Source organism: Papio anubis, chromosome 14, assembly GCF_008728515.1.
Source record: "Papio anubis isolate 15944 chromosome 14, Panubis1.0, whole genome shotgun sequence".
Lineage (NCBI taxonomy): Eukaryota > Metazoa > Chordata > Mammalia > Primates > Cercopithecidae > Papio > Papio anubis.
The window spans coordinates 92,254,580-92,274,848 of record NC_044989.1 but is presented as its reverse complement, the minus strand read 5'-3'; the positions used below and the strand labels follow the sequence as shown (position 1 = coordinate 92,274,848).

General features: G+C 42.9%; 1 protein-coding gene across 1 annotated transcript in view; it reads left to right on the top strand.

The window, feature by feature from the left end:
• LOC101012313 (acyl-coenzyme A oxidase-like protein) overlaps positions 1-19,134 on the top strand; it is a 163,529-nt gene extending 144,395 nt beyond the window's left edge. The window contains exon 8 of the transcript XR_002516842.2: positions 18,233-19,134. The gene's annotated coding sequence lies outside the window, so the exon portion shown is untranslated. The remainder of the gene's footprint in view (positions 1-18,232) is intronic.
• Positions 19,135-20,269: the final 1,135 nt, after the last annotated feature.

Below are 20,269 nucleotides of genomic sequence, written 5' to 3'. Positions count from 1 at the left end.
GATTCCTGTGTCCTGGCCATTAAGCATTTTTGCAGGGGTATGTAGAGAACAACTGTGTTCTTTGTTCTTGGAAAATTTAGTGTCCAGGCATTATCCTGTTTCAGTCTTCATTAACCCAGACATTTGTATTTATTTTGCTTCAGATAATTATCAGCATTAGTGAGTAGCTATCAGCTGAGGCTCATTTTAAGGAAGAAAGCCTCTCAAAATGACCCAACAGTTAACAATTGTGTATCTCCATTAAAACCGACTTCATTTTGCTTTTTAAAAAATAAAATAAAGCAAAGATCTCAGCTTCTTAAAGTGGAGAATTTTGATGCAAATGACTGTTTGCCTATTAATCTCTTACTTTATCTTTACACCATCCCTTGAAGTTGACTGAAGTTACGGTAGCCTTATTTTGCTCCCTGAACTCCTGGGCACAGCTGTCCTGCTCTGCCAGTGCCTGCCTGTATTGGGACGTATGGAAAAGAACAAGTACTTGTGAACATGTGGTCAGCCCACGCTGAGAAATCAATGCAGGAGGAAGCTTTTCAGTCTATGTGTGTTGAGAGAACCACAGCCCAGCTGTGGGTTGCAGATCAAAAAAGGACCCTATTCAGTGTGGTGAAAATAATACTTAGCAAAATGTTGAATCAGGTTCTATTTCCTGCCATGAGCTCAAATAATGGAATCATGTGAGCATGCAGGTGATGAAGGACCTGCGGGGAAGTGAGGCGGGCTGTGTAACTCATGCACAGCAGGGAGGAAGGTCACTCCACCTCCCAGGGGCCGTAGTGAATTGCCTGTAAAATTAGCAGTGTTGAAAAAGCAAAAACTCATTCACTAAGAGAGAAAATAAATACTGATTGTAACCATGTCCAAGAAATCTGGACACCTCCCCCATATTTGATCATATTTACACCCATAGCTGCTACTTTCACCCGAACGTTGCCTTAATGTCCTATTTGAGTCATAACTGTCAACTCCGAGATGCATTGTTTCTGTTGGCACCTTAGTGCACCTGAGGCTTTCTCCCATGCCTCTAAGGCTGTTTTCATTTTCGTGTTTCCCTGATGTGCTAGGTGAAGCCCAGATTCATCAGCACAAGCACAATCCTGTTCGTAAAATCCTGTTTGCACCCTTGCTCTTAAGTGGACACAGGAGCAGTTGCAGCAGCCAGCAGCCTTCATCTGCCCTACTGAAAGGAGGCATTCGTTTTCTCCCTGAGACAGGGATTGCTGCTCAGGAGCCCAGCTGCAATAAGGAGGTCAAGGAGAGCCTGTTGATGACATGTGATTGAGATTCTGACTGTATCTGCTCAAGTCTAAAATGACCACTAGGGCTTGGGTTTTAGTTTCGGTTCAGTCAGTCAAACGGTTGAATCGTAGAGGAAGAAGAGCATTCAAGCCCGTTGATTGATGAGTCATTCAAGTAGTTCTGAGTAGACATTGCCAATGGCATCTTGCTTTATTCTCAGGAGACGTGGCTTGGAGTAAGAATGTGCAGAAGTGTGGTAGACACCAGGCCCCAAAGCCAGGATGCTGCTTGGCTCCTTTGAATGTAGAAGATGGATTACACTCGTTGACTCTTTTAATCTAAGCATAAAGTATAAATGCAGTCACTGCTTGGGATTAAAGAACACAGAAAAAAAATTAGGAGAGAGTTCTAAGCTGGAAAGATGGTGCTGGGATATTAGCCCTTCTCCGATCTGAACTTCAAGAAAAACAAATACCCCACACGCATACCCGCTGGGCTTAGAAAACAGTACATGTGCCCTGAACTTCCTACAAATGTGGTGTTGGTTGTTTTCTATGCCACAGTGAACGTTTCTTTTAATGAACACTCAGCTTTCCCATCCTTCTATTTCTCATTCCCCAGACCACCTGGATCAAGAGACATGTTCAGACGCTAGAACTGAATGTATCATGAACTAAGGTTTAGGCCCAGCATATTGAAAGCATTCATTGGAGTGGGGAAGAGAGATGGGGTTTCTTGGTCACTCACCTCCTACCCGTAGACTTTTGCTTTTCTCTATAATGAATTTGAGGGAAAAAAAAAACCTCTGTTTCCCTCACTTCCACCCCATTCACCCCACCCACCCCACCCAGTAAGGCCCATCTGAATTGGCTTCAAGGCAGTGAGAACCCCTGGCTGTGTCATCCTGACTGAAGCTGGTGTGGGGTGTAAGCACAGGGACCTACTCTGCCAGGGTAGGAAGGGACAGCCTCTCCCTGGCTGTGGTCAGTGAGTTGAGGATGTTATTGAAATGACATTGAAATGGAGTGGTCACACCGGAAATGCAACTGGCAGTCAAATTTTTAAATCCTCTTTGATTTGAAAGCATCCCCAGAAGTGGTTTTAACCTAGCTTCACATCTGTAGGACTCCTGGTTCACCTCTTGGAGACACCACGGACCAAGTAGAATGTAAGTGTCTCCTGCTCCACCTTCTCCTCCTAGTGCAAAAGACTCTAAAATAGGGAAATAGGGAAAATATTAGTACAAACAGTGTCCTGCTAAGAGATGGGAAAATCTCTCTTTTTCCTTCCCCTTTCCCTCTACTCCTGACCTTGCATGCTCCTTAGTGGTATAAAATACACTGTTGAACCTATAAATGCAGGCCATTCAAGTCAGGTTAAGAAAATCTAAATGGAATTTGGTTTTCTTCAGTTTGGCCAGTAAAAGGGACCCTGAGGTCACCCCACTGCAATCCCAGTTTCCTCATGGCAGCCACCTGGTCAACCCTCTTGCTATGCCTCACAGTACAGCTTTGTGTATCCGGAGACTGAGCTGGGATCATTCTGTTTTCTTCATTCAAGGGTAACTAATAAGCACAAGAGAGGGCAAATTGTTTTGCTGAGCTCCAGCCTCTGAGTTTCTCTGGCAGCTGCATTATCCTGGTCTCCTTGGGGAGATGCTTAAAGTGCTGGGAAATTGGGTGCCCTTCTCCATGAGTGTCTTTGGGTTCATACCCTTGGTCCAGGATGCACAGTGAGAATTTCTGACTGGTGAAACTTGCACCTAAGAAGAGCCGTGTTGCACAAAAAAAAGGACCTCTCAGGAGATGAGACTCATCTGAGTCCAATCAGACTCCAGTAGTGCAGTTAAGAATAGTGGATTTTACTATGATTACAGGGAATTTAAATAAATTACTGAACTTGAAACAGAAATGACCCCTACTATATCTATTTTTGTATAAATTAATATTCTAGCTAGAAATAATAACTTTTATAGTGTAAAATGTGTTTGTAGTTGCTTTTCATTTTTCTGATGGTAAGTTACCTTTTCCCTTTTATTTTGCAGACGAGCCATTGCTGTGGCCTGTTCCATTTCACTTCTCTTCCCTTCTCTGGGGGACTCAAAGTATTTGGTACTTAGTAACCATTAAAAGATAGCACACAGGGGCCGAGCGCTGTGGCTCATGCCTATAATCCCAGCCCTTTGGGAGGCTGAGGCAGGCAGATCACTTGAGGCCAGGAGTTCAAGACCAGCCTGGCCAACACAGTGAAACCCGTCTCTACTAAAGAAAACATGAAAAATTAGCCAGGCGTGGTGGCATGCACCTGTAATCCCAGCTACTAGAGGTGCTGAGGCATGAGAATCGCTTGAACCCGGGAAATGGGGGTTGCAGTGAATGAAGATCATGCCACTATATTCCAGCCTGGGCGACAGAGCTAGACTCTGTCTGAGAAAAATAAAAAATAAAAAAAATAAAAAAAATAAAAAAAATAAAAAAGCGCTTAGGGGTGACCGCATGTTAAGACACAGAGAAGGGACAGGACTTAACTTGTGAGAGCTGATACGTCTATGGAAGGAAATTAAGGACTCTTTGCATCTTCCTTTCGTGGACAGCTAGTCATTCACATCACAGATTGTGGCCTTGAACCACTAGGCATTGATTCCGTTAACCTAATTGGCTGTTGCTGAGACAACATAAGTAAAAATGTCCAGTTCAAGTGTATGATTTTTTCGGGACTTTGGGGATACAGGTGTTCTATTAATCTGCATAACACTTCCATGGATGAGTTCATCTTGTGATAATTTAGCAAGCTGCTATATACCTATTATGCTTCACCTAAAAAGCATAAAAGGAAATAGAAAAAATAATCTCCTGCTGCTTATATAAAACATTTTTGTTAAAACCTAACTTGAAAGTTATTCTGTGATTGTTTTGGTTGTTTTTTAATGAGGGTCTTTTTTGAGAGAACCATAAATTCACATGCAATAGTGCAGAGATTTCATGTCCCTTTACTTAGTTTCCCCCATTGGCAACATCTTGTACAACTATGGTTTTACAATCTGGCACCCAGGATTTTTATACAATGACATTGATACAGTGAAGATACAGAGCATTTTTGTCACCACTTGTGGCTCTTATAGCCACACCCTCTTCCCTTCCTTTACCCTCTCTTTAATCTCAGGTGACTACTAAGCTGTTCTCCATTTTTATAATTTTGTCATTTCAGGAATGTTGTATAAATGAAATCACACAATATGCAACCTTTGGAATTGGCTTTTTTCATCCAGCATAATTTTCTGAAGATTCATCCAGGTTGTCGCACATATCAATGGTCTCGTCCCTTTTATTTCTAAGTAGTATTCCACACTACAGATGGACTGCTGTCTGTTGAACCAGTCACACATTGAAGGATATGTGGATCATTTTTAGTTTCTGACATTTAGGAATAGAATAAATAAAATAAATTTCATTTTCCCATACAGGATTTTCTGTGAATATAGGTTTTAATTTCTCTGTAGCAGATGTTCAGGGGTTCTATTGCTGGGTCGCATGGTAGGTGCATGTTGACATTTTTAAGAAATTGCCAAACATTTTTTAGAGTGGCTGTTAACATTTTACATTCCCACCATCAGTGTAGAAGTGATCCAGTCTCTTCACATCCTCACTAGCATTTGGTATTGTCATTACTTTCTATATTAGCCATTCTGATATGTATGTAGTATATTTCATCGTAGCTTTGGTTTGCATTTACTTAATGGCTAATGATGTTGAGTATCTTTTCATATGCTTATATGCCATCTGTATGTTCTCTTTGTTGAAAAGTTTGTTCACTTCATTTGCCCATTTCTAATTGGATTGTTATTTTTTAAAAACTGTTTATATGTTCTAGATACTAATCCTTTGTCAGATATGTAGCTTGCAAATATTTTCTCCTAATTTATAGCTTGCCTTCTTATTCTTTTAATATGGTCTTTAATAGAGTAAAAGTTTTTAACTTAATCAAGTCTAATTTATCAATTTTTCCTTTTATGGACTGTAATGTACTTTTACTGTTGAGTCTAAAAACTTTTCACCTATTCCTAGATCCTGAAGATATTATACTGTGGGCTTTATCTAAAAGTTTTATACTTTTACATTTTTCATTGAGCCATGATCCATCTTTAGTTACTTTTTATATAAGGTAGGAAACAGGTTGAGATTCCTTTTTGCTTGTTGGTTTTTCGGTGCACCAATGTCCAATTGCTCCAATACTAGTAGTTGAAAAGGCTATATTTCCCATTTTAAATTGCTTTAACACTTTTAAAAATGAATTGATCATATTTGTATGGTTCTATTTCTGCATTTTCCTACTTGATCTATATATCTATGTGTCTATCCCTTCACCAATACCACATAGTCTTAATTACTATAGTTACATAAGTCTTGAAATATGGTAGTTTGATTCCACCTCTTTATTATTTTACAGAATCACTTTAGCTATTCTAATTCCTTTGCCTTTTTATAGAAATTTTAGGGTGATCTTGCCTATATTTACGACAAATCTTTCTGGGATTTTGACAGGTATTGCATTAAACCTGTAAGTTAATTTGAGGAGAAATTACATCTTACTATGCTGAATCTTCCAGTCTATGAATATGGTATGTCTCTCTACTTACATAGATCTACACTGATTTATTTCATCAGCATTTTACTGTGTTCAGCACACAAGTCCTAGTCTTATACATGTTTCATTGGATTACATCTATGATTGTAAATGGTATTGCATATTTAATTTTAGCGTCTGCATATCCATTACTATTATATGGAAATAAAACTATTTTTATATGTTGATCTTTTATCCTATCATCTTGCTCAACTTGTTAAATCTAGAAGTTCTTATAGATTCCTTGGAATTTGCCATATAGACAAACATGTAATCTGCAACTAGGGACAGTATTTCACTGGATAAAAGATTCTGTGTTGACAATTCTTTTCTTTTAGCACCTGAACACATTTCTGGCTTCCATGGTTTCTAAAGAAAATCTGCTGCCAATTGTTCTTTTCTCCCTTGTAAGTAAAATGTTATTTCTCTTTCTCTGCTTTTAAGATTAAAAACTATTTATGATGTGCCTTTGAATAAATTTATTTGGATTGATCCTGTTTGAGGTGGGCTCAGCTTCTTGAATTTGTTGGTTTATCTCTTTTGCCAAATTTGGGGAGTTTTCAGCCATTGTTTCAAATACTTTTCTGCCCAGCCCACTTCCTCTTCTCTTTTCAGAACACTGATGACACTTAGGTTAAATCATTTTTTAAAAATAATTACACAGGTTCCTTATGCTCTGTTCATTATATTTTCAGTCCATTTTCTGTCTATTATTGAGATTCAGTAATTTTATTGTGCCATCTTTCAGTTCACCAATTCTTTCCACTGTCCCCTCCATTTTGCTGTCAAAACCATCTACTGAGTTTTTAATTTGGGTCATTGTAGTTTTCAGTTCTAAAATTTCTATTTGGGCTCCTTTGTATTTCCTTTTCCATTGCTAAGATTTTCTGTTTCTTTGCTGAAACTTTATTTTTTTCATTGATTTCAAGTGTGTTTATAATTGCTCACTGAAGCAGTTTTATAATGACTGCTTTAAGAACTTTGTCAGATAATCCCACCATCTCTGTCATGTTGGCATTGACATCTATTGATTGTCTTTTTTCACCCAGTTTGACATCTTCCTGGTTCTTGATATGGAGTGACTTTTTATTGAAACATGAACATTTTGGATATTAAATTATGAAACTCTGGATCTTACTTAAATCTTCTGTTTTAGCTGGTTTCCTCTAACACTGTTCCAGTGGGCAAAAGGGGGTACATCGTCTCATTACTGCCTTATAGGGATAGTAGTCTAGGTTCTCTACTTAGTCTCTATTGACATCCAAAGGGCTGGGGACTCCTTCGTACTTCTGGGTGGAAGTGGGAGTTTTAGTTACTAACTAGGCCTCCACAGACATCTCACTGATGGGAAGAGCAGGAAAGCCACATTACTGTTCCCTAAGGGGCCTTTACTGACACTGGCAGTGACTTTGTTACCGCCATGTGATGACAAAGTCTTGATTCCCACTAGGCTTTCTGTGACAGCACCCCATCTGGTAAAGGGAAGGATGCCTCTCTACTGCCAGGTTGAGGTGGAGGTACCAGCTCCCCATGTGGTCTCCACTGACACCATGGTGGGCACCTCACTACAGCGTGTTGTGGCTGTAAAAGTAAGCTCCCCCATTTAGCCTTTAGAGCCATAGCAGGGGTGGGGGGCATGGAATGCACAGTTTGTTCAAACTAGGCTTTTGTTAGGATTTTTGTGTACATCTGTTGGTGGTTCCAGGTTGCCAGCTTTTTTAGCTCCGGTGTGGGATATATGAGGCAAAAAGAAAATGCAAGGAATTCACCACTGTGTCATTCCTTGAATCCTATGCTTCCTAGATAGCCTGATTTCTCTTCACCCTTCAGAGTCTTCTAAGATTTGCTTTATATATAATATCCAAGGATTCAGTTGTACTTAGTAGGAGAAATAGGGAAAAACATATCCATCTTCTTAGAAGTGACTTTGACTACAGTTGTTGTTGTTGTTCTTGTTGTTGTTGTGTTGTTGTTGTTTGAGATGGAGTTTTTGCTCTTGTTGCCCAGGCTGGAGTGCAATGGCATGATCTCGGCTTACCGCAACCTCCATCTCCCGGATTCAAGCGATTCTCCTGCCTCAGCCTCCCAAGTAGCTGGGATTATGGGCATGTGCCTCCATGCCCAGCTAATTTTGTATTTTTAGTAGAGACAGGGTTTCTCCATGTTGTTCAGGCTGGTCTCGAACTCCTGACCTCATGTGATCCACCCGTCTCGGCCTCCCAAACTGCTAGGATTACAGGTGTGAGCCACCATGCCCGGCCTTTGACTACAGTTTTTGAGAACAGAAAATGGTATCTGAAAGGACTGGAGAGCTTTCTGAGTTCATTTGGCCCCAGATCAGTGTTCTCCATGGAACTTCCATTTTTTGAGCCCCATTTCACTAGAACCACCCCAATCCCCCTGTCCTCATGATAAGAAGTCTGCCTTTAACTGTTTCTTCCAGCAGCAATACTTACTTGACTTTACGTAGAGAACCCTTTCTAATCTTTGCTGGCTTGAGAACCATTCAATCTTGAATAAGTCTAAGCCAGGAATTTTCCTAGGGGAAGAGTTGACCTTTCTATGGCAAAATTAGGAAAACAAAATGTATCGGGTTTTTCATCATGCAAGATAAGTTTTCATTAAGAGATTATATTATTATATTCTCCCTATATTTTAGGTGCTGAAAGTTACCCTTTAAATAAAATAATAATCATACACAGTTATTTTGTGTTATCCTTATTTGACAAAAGAGAAAAGTTGGCAATTTCATGTTGGTTCCCCCCAAATTGCTTTGCTTCCCTTTATTTTTCTTTTAATTTTAAAATTAGAGGTCTATTTATATACATTGAAGTGTATATATATATATTTTTTGAGACGGAGTTTCACTCTTGCTGCCCAGGCTGGAGTGCAATGGCACGATCTCGGCTCACGTCAACCTCTGCCTCCCAGGTTCAAGCGATTCTCCTGCCTCAGCCTCCCAAGTAGTGGGGATTACAGGCATGTGCCACCATGCCTGGCTAATTTTTGTATTTTAGTAGAGACGGGGTTTCTCCATATTGGCCAGGCTGGTCTAGAACTCCTGACCTCAGGTGATACCGCCCGCCTTGGCCTCCCAAAGTGCTGGGATTACAGGCGTAAGCCACCGCACCTGGCCGAAGTGCACAAATCTTAATGGTGCAGTTCAGCGAGTTTTGACAAATAGCAGGCTGTATAATGTAGATCTCAGTCACGTTACAGAAAGTGTCCATCACCCAATAAATTTATCTCAGACACTTTTCCATCAATTCCTCACCCTGACCCCTGAGTTTCTAACTTTATTATAAGAGCTCAGTTTGCCTGCTCCAGGGCTTCATAGGAATGGAAGCAGATAGATGTATGTTTCTTTTGCTCAGTATAATGTTTCTGAGATATTTGATGATTCATTCCTTTCTTAAATTAATTTATTTATTTTTGCTGAGCAGTATTTCATTGTATAGGCCCAGCCCCTCTCTCGCCCCAAATGCTCATTTCTCTAGAACTCACCTAATCAGAGTCTCCAGGAACTGGCCTTGCTACCTCCAGCTGACCTCAGCTACATCATTCCATAGGTATTAAGGTGCAGTGTTACTTACACTCATCTGTGGGAAGAAAAAATAACTGAAGACTTAAGACTCACTTCTCTTTTCTTTCATTAACACAGTTTGTATTGAAAAAAAAAATGTTTATTCTCCTGTTAATGGACATTTAAGGTGTTTATGGACTGATGTTATGAATAAGATTGTCAGGAATATTTTTGTGGAAGATGTTTTATTATATAAAATTTAGAAACATTTCACCATTACATCTTCAAGTATTTTATGTCTCATTCTTTCTGACTTCTGAGATTCCAACGGCATGTATGTTAGATTGCCAATATATTCCCCACACGGTACTGATGACCTGTTCAGTTTTTTTCTCTTTGCCTCATTTGGAATAGTTTCCATGAGTCTGTTTTCAAGATTATTGATTTTTGTTCCTCAATACTCACTCTGCTGTTAAACTCATCAGTGAATTTTTATCTCAATTATCCCATTTTTCAGATCTAGAATTTTCCTTTCATTCTTTCTTAGGAGTTACATTTATCTCATAAAATATCCGATGTTAATCAATTACATCCATTTTTCTCCTTCTAATTTTTTTTTTTTCTTTTTGAGACAGCGTCTCGCTCTTTCACGCAGGCTGGAGTACAGTGGCATGATCTTGGCTCACTGCAACTTCTGCCTCCCAGATTCAAGCAATTCTTGTATCTCAGCCTCCCAAGTAGCTGGGATTACAGACATGCACCACTATGCCTGGCTAATTTTTGTATTTTTAGTAGAGACAGGGTTTCACTATGTTGGCCAGGCTGGTCTCGAACTCCCGGCTTCAAGCAATCCACCTGCCTCAGCTTCCCAAAGTGCTGGAATTACAAGCATGAGCCACACTGCCTGGCCTTCTCCTTGTAAATTCTTGAACACATTTATAACAGTTGTTTTTAAATCTTTGCCCATTAATTCCAGTAATTGGTCATCTCTAAGTCTGCTTTCACTGATCGTGCTTTCTTTAGATTTGGGGTCACATTTTCCTGCTTCTTTGCAGGCCTAATAACTTATTATTGTACTTCAAACATTGTCTATAACAGATCTTACTTTCTTTTATTTATTTTCCTTTCTTTTGTCTGGTGGTTAGGGTCGGGACTGGTCAATAAGATTCCTCCTAGAATCAGGTTGAGCAGAAGCTGCTTTACTTAGACTGAGTTCACTGTGCTTAGTCCACCCACCCCACCACACTACCCTTTTTATTCTTTCAGAGTTTGAGCTGTGAAAATGGTGAACTACAGTTTCAGATATCTTTGCTTCACCTTTGGTTTGAACTCCAGCGCAGCTCCAAAGTCTATGCACCACAAGGATGCATGGGACCGTGCAAATTTCCTCTGCTTTTCAGCTTCCATGAACTGCTGCTTTCCTAGCAAAATTCTGGGTTGAGGGTAAAGAATCACTAGGCCAAGTGTTTGTTTTTCTGCTAGAAGTTCTTCCCAATTCCAGTCCATCTGGCCATTTTTCTCATCCCTTCAAAGTGTCTCCATCTCTGTTAGGCCCATTCTTCTGTCCACCTGTCCCCAAAACAGGCACCTACCCCATGTGTGGAAGCTTTTGTGGATGTTGGCTTACCGAGAAAGAGCTCATCTCTCTGAAATCACTTCATGAATGTTACTTTCTTATGTATAGTGTTTTTCAGTAGCCCCATAAAACATCTGCTTTTTACTTTGTTCAGATTCTTCAGTTTGTAACCATGGAGCAAAATTCTCTTGAATCTATCTACATTTTAACTAGGAGCCCTCCCAGTTGCTTTTCAGATCGTTTGGGACAATGAAGTTGAATATTCCAGGACCCACTTACACAGAATTTCTCCATAATAACTCTGGACTCTTATTGTATTTTTAGTTTTGGCAGTTTGTGGGGATTTTGCCTCTTGAAAATTTTTGATTGAAGATTATTCCTTCTTGGGTGTGTTTACATTTCTTTTTTTTTTTTTTTTTTGAGATGGAGTCTCGCTCTGTCGCCCAGGCTGGGATGCAGTGGCCGGATCTCAGCTCACTGCAAGCTCCGCCTCCCGGGTTTACGCCATTCTCCTGCCTCAGCCTCCCGAGTAGCTGGGACTACAGGCGCCCGCCACCGCGCCCGGCTAGTTTTTTGTATTTTTTAGTAGAGACGGGGTTTCACCGTGTTAGCCAGGATGGTCTCGATCTCCTGACCTCGTGATCCGCCCGTCTCGGCCTCCCAAAGTGCTGGGATTACAGGCTTGAGCCACCGCGCCCGGCCTGTGTTTACATTTCTTTGGGTCTGTACTTACAAGACTAAACTATGAGTTGATTAAGATTTTTTGTTTGTTTGTTTGTTTTTCTGATTCAGGATCTCACTCTGTCACTCAGGTTGGAGTGCAGTGGCATGATCTTGGCTTACTGCAACCTCCACCTGGGCTCAAGCAATCCTCCTGCTTCAGCCTCCCGAGTAGCTGGGACTATGGGCATGAGCCACCACTCCCGGCTAATTTTTGTATTTTTTGTAGAGATGGGGTTTCACCACGTTGCCCAGACTTGTCTTGAACTCCTGAGCTCAAGCAATCCACCCACCTCGGCCTCCCAAAATGCTGAAATTACAGGCATGAGCCACTGTGATGCCATATTTTTCGTATGAGAAGTGTGCAGCTAATACTCCAGCTTTATTATAACTACCTAATTGAATATTCTTTCTTGTTTCATGTAAATGCCTTTGTCGTAGAAAATGCTACTACGAGCAGCATTGTGGTTACTTTAATTCCATTGCCAAAACTTTTATATGGTTTCCTGTATTCTAAAGGGAAAGGTATATGCACTTGTCTTCTTTTTAAACTTTTCTTCTTATGAATCAGTAGCAGTATGAATAAATGTCAGAAGTTCTTATTAAGTGGTTAATGTTGATGCCTCTGTCTTAGCATTCTTGTTTTAGGTAATGATGATTAAGCAAACTTTGTCATGGAAATGCCAGAGTTAGAAAGAAATTGTATTTATTACTAATTAGAGAACCCATGATAATAACAATAATATTTATAAATAATCAACCTGTGCCAAGTTCACTAAATCCTTCCATCTTAGAGATAAGGAAGGTAGTATGGCTTGGAAGTGGCAATGCCAGAGTTCAAAGCCCTTTTTCTCTACCGAAGTGGACGTTGTCCATAATACTTAGTAAACAGCCACATTGTGTACTCTTTAGTTGAAGAAAATTGCAATCGAAAGGACATTTTAAAGGTAAATTTTCTTCAAGTTTAATTATTTAGTGAGGCTAAACAAAAGTGATTTTGTTGTTGCTTGGTAAGAAAGGCAATTTCTCTATTCTAACATTTCAGATTATGCTAAATATTGTTTATCAACTGAAGAACAAGTCAACATAAACTATAATTTAAATTGATTCAGAGAAAATATTAAGCTGGAGTCCTGATTATTTAATAGACCCATGGAATGTCATTTTATGCTAATGAAACTTGGTTGCAGAGAAAACCAATGAGAATGTATGTGTTCCCGGGACCAGGAGACCCAGCAGGCTAAGGTCTGACCCTCCCTGGAGGAGCCAGCCAGTGGGCAATGAAAACAGGAATGGAGTTCCCCTTTCTAGTAGTTGCTGGGTAAATTGAGAGAAGTAGAATCACAGCACACGCTGTGAGATTATGCCTCGTGTGAGTGTTTCAGGTTTATTTTTCTCTCATTGACTGCTTAGTCAGGCATAAGGACTAAGATGGGAAACTAGCTGTCACAGACCTACCATCTTATCCTTTACAGAATGTTTGTCTAAAGGGAAAGCAATTCTTCAGGATAAGTGAGTGAGGAGGAGATAAGTCAGGCCAAGGCCTCTGTGCATTCAGCGAGTTTGGAAGTCTGCAAAAAGTGAGAATAGGTGCAGGTTAACTACTTGATTGTGCCCATTTTCACCAGTCACGATTTGCCAGTCCATGTGCTGCTCTTTTGAAGGCACCTGAATTGTGTTTGACTTAAGGTGGTGATCCAAAGGAGCAGGGAGGGCCTATTGACCAGTGTGGAAGAGCACTCCCAATTTACTGAAGGAGAATCTGCAGAACAGAGTTGAAGCCTTGTCCTTCTGAAGGAAAAGGTCTTTCCAGGTCATCAAGTTGGTCTTTTCACATGGTAGCTGGCTCTGAAGCCGGTATCTTTGGCGCCTTCCTCTGGTGGCAACCTCATAGAGTGCTCCTGGGCCCCATTACTGCCCTGGTCCTCTCAGAGAATCTGAGCCAGTGTGGCTGGGCAGATCCATGTTCTCCACACTAGGCACACACACAATACAGATTCTGACTGAGGAAGAACGTCAAGGATCACACGTCTGCCACAGTAGTGGAGGCATTTCCTCAGTGCAGCACCCCATATCCTCCAGCAACTGGAAGCAGTGAGGCAATGGGGGAAAAGATGGAGGCAAAAGGGTAGACAAGGCTTTAGAAAAAAAAAAAAAAGCCCTGGATTAAAAGTCTAGTTGCATCAGTTACAAGGTATGTGACAATTTAAGCCTTGGTTTTCTCATCTGTAAAATGGGTTGATACCTGATAGAGCTGTTATGAGTACCGAATAAGACAGTGAACATAAAGCCCTCCTCTGTAATCTGGCACACAGTAGATGTCCAGGAAATGTCAGCATGGGGCAGAACACAGAGACCTTGGTTGCATATGTAAAGTGCCATATGTTGCTACATAACACTGTTATAAAGATGCTGGAGATACAGCAGACTGACAAGTCAAAGACAGCTAAGTAGCTCCCTTCTGTACCTCATTGCCTTTACCTGCCTGGCCCTCCGGGATGGAATGTGGAAAGCACAGATACTGCACAGCAGAGATGGATCCTTGGCAAACGCTGGAGTAACAAGCTATGAATTGTTGATTGGGGACTACGGTTGGACGGGACAAGCCTGGAATAAAGGTGGCCAGAGGCACCTGCCAGAATGCCAGTTGTGTGTCACAGCAGAAGCAAAGGTGATAAATGACAGCCACAAGTAGCATAGAACCTCATATTACCAACAACTTTAATCTTATTCCCTCATCACATCTTTTAGATTAAAAGATGTTTTTTGATTAATTAAGGTTCCCCTTCCTGTAAAGTTTCTAGCTCAACATCTAGTTAACCTAAAATGAAGTCAACTGACAAATAATGGACAGGAAATTACATTAATGGCTCACCAATATCTAACAATCCCTTAGAAAGTAAGAGTTGGCTGCATAGAGATTCTTTTTGGAAAGGAGGTGGAATTGATGTCTTATAGCAAGTTTATTTGTGGTTTTGCTTAGTCAGGTTAAAAGTTGCTATTTCTGTGCATTAACCAGTGATTATGATGGATACTAATTCTGTAGGCAGGCAGCCTGGACAGTTCTTTGGCTAGTCTTACCTAGCCAAAGATCACTCCTGTGGCTGCAGTCATCTGAGTTCTACAGGACTAGGATGTCCAAGATGGCCTCTCTCCCATATCTGGCAGTGGGTGCTGGCTGTTGGCCAAGCTGTTGGACCACCTTGGTCCATCTCTACATGGCCCTTTGTCCTCCAGCAGGCTAGACTGGGCTTCTGCACAGCAGGTATTCTCAGGGTTATAGGAGAGTGATAATGGGGGGTTCAAAGCTTCTTAAGGCCTAAGCTCTGGAAATCACACAGTGACATGTTCCCCATATTCTATTGGCAAAGCAAGTCATAACTCAGCCAAGATTAAAGGGATGGAGAAAAAGACTCTACCAAGGTAGCCAGACAAGAAAGGCGCTAATGAAGAGACATTTCAAATTGGGGTAAAGGATTTTTCACATAAAACAGCGTGTGGTCATCTTATGCTGAGAACAGGGGTGAGGCATGTGGGAAGAGGCAGGAAAACCTTCTGCATGGGGTCCTAGGAATAGCTGGGGCTTCCCTGCAAGTGCACTGGGCACTTCCCACCTTGAACATCTATTGTAGGACTAACACCATGCCATGCTGGGAAAATATGGTTTGTTCAGAGGACTGCAAAGCTTAGTCACTGCCCATCCTTGTCCATCCTACTCTCCCAACTGAAATAAGGAAACTATAGGGAGAGTCAAAAAGAGCAGAAAAATAAATTGAGTACTGCAACTAGATGGAGGTGGGAAGCCAAACTGATGTTACGATTTTTCCCTCACTCCCAAATATACATATTAATATAGTCAAACACAGTATCATCCCTTGAGGGCTGAGTGCTTCTGCTTTCTTTAAAGCAGATATTCTCAAATTCCACTTACTGGCTATTCCCAGTGGATTGTACGTTCTTATTGCTTGTAGAGCAATAGTGCCCATGTTTAGGTTTGACCTTAAAAATTTTTTTTTGCAACAACCTATAACTTGTTCATGCTCTTTTATTTTTAAAGTACACCTATTCATTTCTTTTTCAAAAGCTGGTGAATTTTCTTTGTAAAGATATGGGTAAGCTTGAAGTACTTTGTCTAGCATAAATGGGTCATAAACTGGAAGGGCACAGGACTCCTACAGTATGTGCAACTTTTATGCTTATAGTATGGAAGCATGTTTGGTAACAAAACTAAACTTTAATAATACACTGCTTAGCCCCATATAAAAATACTCCCTGGTAATAAAAATACTGTAACTGTGTAATAATCAATGCTATATTATCTACTCAAGTTCATTTTGTATTAAAGAGATCATATATTTTTTAAAGTTTTTAAAATACCTCAACAGCTTCATGATGTGAGACCTGTTCCTGCAGTGTGTACCATTAAACCTCTAAAGTCCAGAATTGTACCTTACACTGGGTAGGAATCCAGCACACACTTTGTGAGTGAAAGGATGGTAGTTATTATTATCATCTTGACAGCCAGGAACAGAGGTTGGTGGGTATCTGGAATCAGAATCAAACAATAACTAACAGGCATGATGCTGGATCCATCCATCGAGACAATAATCATTCTGGGGTTTCTGTTGCAGTCTATGAAGAATGGAGAAGGCTAAAGTATTTTAGACTGCCCCAGAACTTCAGATTTAGAAAGACTCTTGGCAGTCAACTCCTCTTCACAGCCAGTTCATTGTTCCTCTCTAGGGTGCCATTGGAGAGGACACTCCCTGAACACTTATGAGTCAAGAAACCCTCCTTTTCACCAGCCACTGGGTTCCTTTTTAAGTTTATTTTTAAAACGTTTTCTTTATATTGAAATCTGCCTCCTTTAATTCCTACTTCTGGCCCTAAGTTCTGTATTTGGCACTAGATAGACAAAACCCATACTCTATTTTACACTCATTCAAATCATTGTATTTCCCCCACCGGTGAATATATTACCAAAGTTGGTTGAGTTTCATAATGCAAGCCCAAAGGGAAAATTATCTTGAATAATCATATGACAATATGTGGAAACTTTAGGGGCTGTGTACGCCACCTCATGGTTTTGAACTGTGTGGTTAAAGACATTGAGAGTTGACAGATTAGTCAGGGATTTGTCAAGAGTATTAATTACAAACTTTGAAATCTTGGTCAGTGAAAGTTCATTTTAGTGCATCTTGAAAATATGATCAAAGGTCTTTTCAGTACTGATTTGATGATGCTTAACCACAGTGTGTGAAGAATGAAGTTTTTCATTAGAAATTATTGATGTAATAATAGAGCACATTTTCAGGGAAGATGTATTGTTGGACTATTACAATTCATGCTCTTTCCCCACCATATCCCTACCTTCTATATATCCCCCATCCCCTATTTCCACCACCTTCCTTCTTGGGACCTCACTGAAAACCTGAAATGCTCTGAAAACCTGAAATGGCATTTTGGACTGCTGCAAAGGAAACTGATCTTAACAACATCAGTGCAGCTCAGAGATGACCACCCTGTGAGGGCAAAGGCGGGGCTGGTGTAAGTGATGTTGTTAAACCTGTAAAAATAAGCCATGAAAACCTAGGGATTTACTGTGATTTGGGGAGTGAAACAAATTTGCCACTGGCTGAAAACTTGAAAAATGGAGTACAATGTGTAGTAGATTAGAAGAAAGGAAAGCTGTCCGTCTGCCCTTGTGTAGTTTTAGGAAAACAATCTTATTATTTTGGTAGCTATTTTTCCTGAAAAAAAAAAAAATACACTGGCACCTAAGCCATGGAAAATGAAATAAAAATACACCAGTGCAGCTTCCAAACCACTGGCTTACATCTCCCTCCCCTATCCGCTGGGAATGTCTTATCCCTGCCTTCCAGTGGCTGCCAGAACCACCAAGGGCATCCGCGGCGTTCCTTGGCATTGGCGTTAACAGCAGATGGATTTTCCGCAGCAGGCAGGTGGAAGATGGCTAGCATTGGTCCGCCGTCTCACTGTACTGAATTTCAAGAATCATGGCCTACTGCCAGCCAGGTCCGACGGCGCTAGTCTGGGGAGACTGGAGCAGGTCTCTACTGGTTCACCTGTTCTGAGACTCTTCCTGTTCAGTTGCCTCTGCGCGCCAGAGGGTGGCACCCCAGGCACTCCAGAGGTGGAGAGGTGGGGACGGCAGAGGAGGAAAAGAGAGAGGAGCGGAGGGAAGGACTAGGGAGGGAAGGACCAAGGAGGGAACATTAATAAATTCTCAGACCTTGGTCTCGAGTTCCCGGCTAATTTGGGGGCAAAGCCGCCCCCACGTCCACGCCCACCCCCTTACAGAAAAAGCCTGGGTTTCCACTAGGCTAGGTGTCAGAGTTGGGAATGTCTAAAATAAAAAAGGCTTCCGAGGATTATTCATGGCCAACAGTTTCCACAGGAGAATCCAAAGGGAAACTAGTTTCCGGGGCCGCTGTGTGTGCGGGTGCTTGGGGGTGGGCGGAAAGCCGCTGGCACTAACGGCTTGTAAGTGTGCCAACATCTGACCTGTCCCATTGTGTCGTGTTTTGCAGTTGCTGGATGTGTGCGACTCGGTAAAGGATGATGCCCTGAGGGTGATCCCCGCCTTTAACATTCCACACACCAACCTCCACGCACCAATCGCCGGAATCTCCACCCCGCGGTTCGCGTGGGCTTTCTACCCTGCACCGCTGCAGCCGCTGCCACGGGAAGGGGCGCGCTCCCAGCGGCCCAAGCTGGGAGCCAAGCTCTAACGGGTGTGGCGGGAAGTGTGGTGACCCGCCTGCAGCTGCCACGACGCTCGCTCCACTGACGCCCGGAGCTGTGGCCGAGGCCGGGGGGATTTTGGTGGCAAAGCGAAGGTCCCGCCGAGGCTGGCGAGGCGCGCCGCTGGCTGCTAGAAAACAGATCAAGACGGTCGCCTAGTGCGCTGGATCTCTGTGCCCTTTCCCTGAAACCCAGCCTGGCCTGACTGCAACCTCTCCCAACTTCTGTGCCCGATCCCCTAGACAATCAGGGTGGGCTCCCCGCTGCGAGCGCGCCCCACAGCCGGGTGCCGCCAAAGGTCTCCTGCTGTTAGCGGTGACTCACATTCCCAGTGATTTAGAAAAACTGTGGTGCCGAGTGAAAGAAAAAAAAAAGCAAACACTCTTAGACAAAAGAAAAAAGCTCCACTCTTTCCGTGAGCGGGCAAAAAGGTTCGGTTCAGCAAGTGATGCTTTTTCAGTGAATCAGACGCTCTGGGGCTCTGCAAGGAAATGCACGGACTGGGAGAAGGAAATGGGAGCCTAGAGTTTTGCTCTCGGCAAAACAAGAACTCGGCATGTCCTTCCAGGCCGGCGGTTTCCGTACAGCAAGAAAAGGCGCGGAAAACATTTTTACCATCTGACGCTGTAATCTGTCCTTTAGAAAAGCATAGGTGAAAAGTTTAATAAAGAAATTAAGCGATGTGGAAGTCATTCTCGCTGCTTGCAGACGGCGGGGAGGCGGGCCTGGGCAATTTCGGAACTAGGCGAGACCACGGCACCGCCTGTGGTCCCGGGCAAGGGCCATGGATTTCCCATTTCTCAGATCCCAGCTGCCCGACTTCATTCTTGTTTCTTTCAGTCCAAATCATTCTCCCTTCTCCCTCCCTCCACGTCTCTGGGCACCGCTCTGCCCGCGTCCACTGCGAGGGAGGTGACCTAAAACCCATGGGCCCGTCTCTGCATTCTCTGCGCTCTGGCCCAGTTCCGGGAGGACCTCCCGACGCCACGGGAGAAGGCTGCAAGGGCTCGAGGCCCCCGACGCGGCCTGGGTTTCGGGGGACATATGAACCCGCCACCTCTGGCCAGCTTCCTTTTAGTGCCCCAAATAGGAGCACTTAGCCCGTTGCTTCCCCCCAACTCTCTTGTTTTTCAAAGTGTTCACAGGGTCGCGAGAGTGAGCGACGCGGGGGCGGCGAAGCTGCAAGGCTGCAAGGCTGCACAGGAACAGACGACAAGAAATAGGGCTTTCTTCTGCGTGGTTCTTTTCCGGTCCCTGTCTGAGTCGCCCGACCCCGCGGGGAGCGCGGAGCATTGCGGCGTTCGGCTACCTTCAGGCTCTCAGCCCAAACAGCAGGTCGCGTTGCTTCTCCCCAGTTGCGACGCCGGACGGCCGAAGAGCAAAGTTCGCCCGCAGTAGGAACTTCGAAGCCCCGTTAGGACAGATCTCCGGCCTCCGAGTCTACTTACCCGTGTCCACGCCCGTGCCTTTTCCCTCTTGCAGCGAAATAACTGGGCGGGGCCCGACGCGCGTCCTCCAGCGACTCCGGGAACCCAAGGCCTCCTGCACCTCGCTCAGAATTCACCCGAAAATGCGCTGAGACTTTGGCCTGAGGTTGTGCTGTGTCCCACTACGTTACAGAAGCGCTTATGAATTTAAAAACTGATCCAAGTGGCCGGACGGCAGGACAGCACCTCCTCACTTGCTCCTCTACGACAAGGCCCCTTCCTTCTCCCCGCTGGCTGCGCTGGTGGGTAGGGTGGTCCCTTTACAGAGTTTTCTTAATCCATCTAGCCTGACCTCACCTTCGGGATGCTCCATTTCCCGATCCACCTCCCACACCC